The following is a 6,215-nucleotide window of genomic DNA, read 5'->3' as shown; positions in this document are numbered from 1 at the left end:
TTACATATATACCACAATTTATTTTTTCATTCTTGTGTCAGTTGCCATTTGGTGATTTCCTGGTTTTTTTTTTTTTTTTTTTTTTTTTGCTATTGCAAACAATGCTGCTATGGAAATTTCTGGAAGCATTTCTTGCCTTATCCTGGGTTCTCATGAAAACAGAACTTGATCCACTTGTTTACAGATAGTTTATTTGGAAAGTGATCTTAGGAAGTAGGAGTGAGGAACCAGGGATATGAAACAGATGAGAGGAAACCAATAGAGGATGTTGTCTTTATTGACTGAATATTTGTGTCCTTCCAAAATCTATATGTTGAAGACCCAATCCCCAGTGTGACTATATTTGGACATTGGGCTTCTAAAGAAATAATTAAGGTTAAATGAGGTCATAAGACTGAAGCCCTCATCCTATAAGATTAGTGTTTTCATAAGAAGAGACAGCAGAAAGTTATTTCTTTCTCTCACTCTCTGACATGGAAGGATATAGTAAGAAAGTGGCCATTTGCAAGCCAGGAAGAAAGCCCTCACTAGGAACCAAATCAGCAGGCACCTTGTGTGCGAAAATAATAAATTCCTGTTGTTTAAGTCACCCAATTTATGGTGTTTCATTCTGGCAGCCTGAACCAACTAAGGCATTATCCATTGCAGTAGATACAGGTGTAGTGAGTACTTGCAATTTTATGTGGGCCCTGAATCCATTTTGAGTATAGGGTTAACTGTCTTCTACTAGAAACAGGATTTAGTCACCTTTGATCCAGTTTTCAACTCTCTGCCTCCTGCCAGTTCCTCAGTGTGGTCTATCTAGATATCTGCCCTACATAACCACCTCCTGTTAACCACTTCCCTATGAAACATAGAGATACAACCTACTGGACTCATCACACTGACACTCATACCCCTCATGGAATGTGCAGATGTGCCATGGTGATCACTTCTAAGTCACAGTGTGGCTTCATGGGTCTTATGTCTAATTCCATCAATTAGAACTCCTCATGGGAAATCTGCTTGGGTGCCCTGCACCCCAATAAAGGCCTCAGCCTGCATCAAGGGTGACTAAATCCTGTTTCTAGTATGAGACAGTTAACCCTGTACTTAAAATGGAGTCATGTCTGTACTTAGACCTTATATATTTAGCCCTATACTCAAATGGAGTCCGCCTACAGGTCTACCTCTCTACCTTCTGGTTGAGCACAATCCCCTTGAGACCTTCCCATCAGCCCTGATTAGTAACTCTCTTCTCTCTTGGACCTGTACGTAATAAATGATTGCTGTTATTTTGAGTATTTTGTTGTGTGCCTTCTCTGTGCCTCTCCTGACTGACACACTTGGATGCAATTTTTCTCCCAGTCATAGTTATTTTTCTAGAGATGGGCTATCTTGACCAATCTCTTAAGATACAAATCTTAAATACAGGTCAGACAGGAGCCACATGGTACCTGCCAGTATAAACAAGTGTCCTGTGAGGACACCTGGTCATAGGTTAGACATTAGGTAGTCCATCAGGATAAAGAAGTATCTGGGAAAGGCACACTAAATTTCTATAACCAAATCCTTGAGGTCCCCATCAGGGTAGGGCTAGAGTTTATGGCTATTCTCAGGAGATGTACCTCAAGATCAAATTAGAAAGAAATGAAACAAAAATGTGTCCTATTGTGTTGATGTTCTCTGGGGGGAGTTTTTTTGAAAGACTAAACTGCAAAAAAACAGACACAAATACATGTATATTGTCTTTTATGTTTACCTATGTGTTAGTGTTATTTCTTTCTTCATGTGAATTAGAGCAAGTCTAATACCCTTTCATTTCAGGCTGAAAAACTTGTTTTTGTATTTCTTATAGAGTTAGTCTGCTGGAGACCAATTTTTAAAGTTTTTGCTTATCTGAGAATTACTTAATGTACCCTTTGTCTTTTGAATATTAGTTGCACTGAACATAAAATTCCTCACTGAGAATCTTTTTCTTTTAGCATTTTGAATACAATTGCCCTCTCTTATCTGTGGTTTCACTTTTCACAGTTTCAGTTACCTATGGTTAACTACAGTCTGAAAATATTAAATGGAAAATTGCAGAAATCACCAATTCATAGGTTTTTAATTGCACACCATTCTGAATAGAATGATGAAATCTTGCACCATCCTGCTCCATCCCACCCAGGACACAAATCATCCTTTTTTTTGCAAAGTATCCAGGATGTACACAGTACCTGTTCATTAGTCACTTAGTAGCAGTCTCAGTTATCAGATCAACTGTAGTAATAACCCAGTACTTGTGTTTAAATAACCCTCATTTAACTTAAAATGTTCCTAAAGCAGAAGGGTTGTGATGCTGGCAATTTAGATATGCCAAATAGAAGCCATAAAGTGCTTTCTTTAAGTGAAAAGCTGAAAGTTCTTGACCTGATATGAAAAGAAGAAAAATTGTGTGCTGAGGTTGCTAAGATCTGTGGTAAAAATTAATCTACCTATGATATTGTAAAGAAGAAAAGAAGAAATTCATGCTAGTTTTGTTGTTGCATCTCCAACTGCAAAAGTTACAGTGCTTAGTTAAGACAGAAAAGGCATTAAATTTGTGGCTAGAAGACATGAACAGAAACGAATTCCAATGAACAGCAATAGAGTTTGATGTTAGCTGCAGTTTCAGGCATCCATTGGTGCTCTTGGAATATATCTCTTGTGAATAATTGGAGACTGCTTTATATAATTCCATGGTCTCCTGGCTTCATGATTTCTGATGGGAACTCAGCTGTTAATCTTGAAGATTCTTTGCACGTGAGGAGTTGCTTCTTTGTTTTTTGACAGTTTGATTATGATGTATCTAGATGTGGATCTCTGAGTTTATTCTACCGTGAATGTGTGGAGATACTTCTATTAGGAGGTTAACATTTTTCATTAAATCTGGGAAGTTTTCAGTGATTGTTTCTTCAAATATTCTTTCTTCCCCTTTATCCCTCTCTTCTCTTTCTGGAACTTTCATTATGCATGTGTTTGCAATGCTTGATGGTCTCTAACAGTTCTCTGATGCTCTATTCATCTTTTTAAAAATTCTTTTTAATTTCTGCTTCTTAGATTGGATAATCTCAACTGATGTATCTTAAAGTCTGCCAGTTCTCTCCTGTGTAAGTTGAAATCTGCTGTTGAGAATCTCTAGGAAATTTTAAATTTCAGATATTTTAATGTACTTGTTTATATTCTTATTCCCCTCACCAGAATGTGAGCTGTTTAGAGAAAGGACTAGAAAGGACTAGATCATATTTGTTTTTTAGCCCTAGCATTGGGCACATAGAACATACTAAGTGCTCTATAAATAGAATTGAATTAATTAATGTAAATCAAGTTTAATATACAAATAGTGTGTACCATGCAAACACAGCTAGACCCACTGGATTCTCTGGAGGATTCTTTCACCATTTAGATAAACTATTTTTTATTATATAAAATCAGTTCTAGAATAAATAGAAAGATCAGAAATTTCTTGATTTATCCTGTATGACAGCATAGTGTTGTGGTCAGAGTGCCAGCTTCTGAATGAGACAGACTGGGTTCACATTCTTTCTCTGCCACTTACTGACTGTGTAGCCTAGGGAAAGTGGCCACCTATAAGCTTAAATTTCACTTCCTGTAAAACAAAGAGTTGCTATAAGCATGAAGTGACATATAGATGGATAGAAAATAATTGGCACAGTTCTAGATACATAGAATACATTCAATAAATTGTATCATTAATAAAATGACCAATATGCCACTCTAAAGACCACCACGGATCAATCTCATCAATGTATAGAGACATAGCATTTTCAAATAAAATGTTATTTCATATGATTAATCATAAATATAAAAATATTTCCTTATGGCTAGATAACCTTTTTCCTGAACTCGAGAATGTGTCAACATATGGGATTCTAATAATAGACTGAATTTCTTTGCCAAAGATCTATGGTAAAAACTAATCACCTATGATATTGTAAAGAAGAAAAGAAGAAACCTATGCTAGTTTTTTTGTTGCATCTCAAACTGCAAAAGTTACAGAGCTTAGTTAATACAGAAAACGTATTAAATTTGTGGGCAGAAGACATGAACAGAAACATATTCCAATTGCCAGCAATAGGTCAATCTTTCCTTTATAATTGATAGGATGTTGATAGCACTGCCAGATTTCTTTCCTTAAATTATTATATGCATTGCTTCATGAATCTATAAGGTTTTTCTCAAGTGGATTTACATTGTCTATGGAATCAAATACTTAATTTAAGCCCCACCTTCATATTTTGCTTCACCACATTTATTTAATTTTTCTTTTATTTTAATTTTTTCTTCTGACAGTTCCCCATGCTAACTTTGGACTAGAAATAAAGTGGATCATCTCTCCTTTCAAATGTCTTCTGCTCTTCTGCCTCTTTCTGTGTGTTCATTTCATACCTTCTCCCAAAACTGTAACTTGAATTTTTTCCTCAGGTTTATTTTAAATGTGTATATATTCACATAATAATCGTGTCTTTTCCGAATTTTCCTATATATTTTTGTGTTTATTATTAGGTGAATGCTATCATTACCTAAAATACCTTTATTGTCCTTTTCTACAACTAGATTACAGTCTTCTATAATAGAAAAGTCTAGTTACTTTTGTAGACTCCACTAGCAATACTTACGATTACTGAGGAAATATTTGGTGATTTTGAAACCAACTTTACACATCACGCTTTGTAAAAATTCAGTTTTATCTAGTCATTCTTTTCCAATTGTGAAGAAACCATTTCATGTCACTTTTTAGAACATTTAATGTGCTCTGATCAAACACATCTGTTTAAAATTTTGTTTCTCTGTACACATAAAAGTTTAAACTATATGATCTTTTACAAGTTGAGTTTATCAAGGGGTAGATATGTCTATTCCACTGTGTGATAGTTGCCATAGAAATGAATGAATGAGGATGTTATTAATTTGGTGATTTTAGGGTGGAGGAATACAGTTCAGAGTGAGAATACTCTGTATGTGAAATAAATATAGACAAGCAATTGCTGGAGAGAAAATTCAATGGGGCAAAAACAGTTGCTGATTTTCTGTGGTGTTTATTTAGTTATTGAGACAGAGTCTGGCTCTGTCACCCAGGCTGGAGTACAGTGGCGCAATCTCAGCTCACTGCAACCTCCGCTTCCCGGGTTCAAGTGATTCTCCTGTCTCAACCTCCCTAGTAGCTGGGATTACAGCCGCCCGCCACCACGTCCAGCTAATTTTTGTATTTTTAGTAGAGACGTGGTTTCACCATGTTGGTCAGGCTGTTCTCAAACTCCTGACCCCGTGATCTGCCCACCTCAGCCTCCCAAAGTGCTGGGATTACAGGCGTGAGCCACCGCGCCCGGCTGTGGTGGTGATTTTTTGTCCAGTGTAGGCAGGCTGGAGAGAAGGGACTGTTGGGGAGAGTTCTGGTTTTTGGTATCTACCTAACATCCTTCTGGGGCAGCTGTTTTGTGTTTTGTAATATATAGAACCGGGAAAGACAAATAAAATGAGAAAATGTAGCCTATCTCTCTTTAGCAAGGAAAAAACCAAATGTTTTTGTAGTAACATGATAGCAGAGTTTTGTTTGTGACCTGACAACAGAGAGAGGAGGAAAAACTGTTCTGTTCTTAGCAAAGGATAGAACAGGAATTTGATAAAGTGTGACTAATAATTGAAGATAAATAAAGTGAATGCCTAGTGTTACCTTTAGTTTTCTTTTTAATCTCTTCAAAATATGCTTCATTCACGAATGACTATACTGCTCTGATGGCATAAATAATTATTTAAGGTAGACATATATACTTCTGACTTGTTTTCCAGTTACCTTATGTTATAGAAATGCAGATGTTGAATCAAGAAAATTATAGAAGCTACCACTTATTGTGTGACAGTCCCCAACTTATGGTTCGAGTTACGATTTTTTTCAACTTTAAGACGGTGCAAAAGTGATACGCATTACATAGAAACAGTCCTTTGAGTATTGATGTTTTCCCATGCCAGCAGTATGTGGTGCAACACTCTTGTGATGCTGGGCAACAACAGCTGTCAATCAGCCACGGGATCCCAAGGTTAGACAACCAGTATGCTACATTATCCCATGTTGCCAGATGATTTTGCCCAACTCTAGGCTAATGTAAGTGTTCTGAGCATGTTTAAGGTAGGCTGGGCTCAGGTATGATGTTTGGTAGGTTAGATGTATTAAATGCATTTTTTTTTTTTTA

Source organism: Mandrillus leucophaeus, unplaced genomic scaffold (assembly GCF_000951045.1).
Source record: "Mandrillus leucophaeus isolate KB7577 unplaced genomic scaffold, Mleu.le_1.0 Scaffold746, whole genome shotgun sequence".
NCBI classification, from domain to species: domain Eukaryota; kingdom Metazoa; phylum Chordata; class Mammalia; order Primates; family Cercopithecidae; genus Mandrillus; species Mandrillus leucophaeus.
This window is presented reverse-complemented; position numbering follows the sequence as displayed.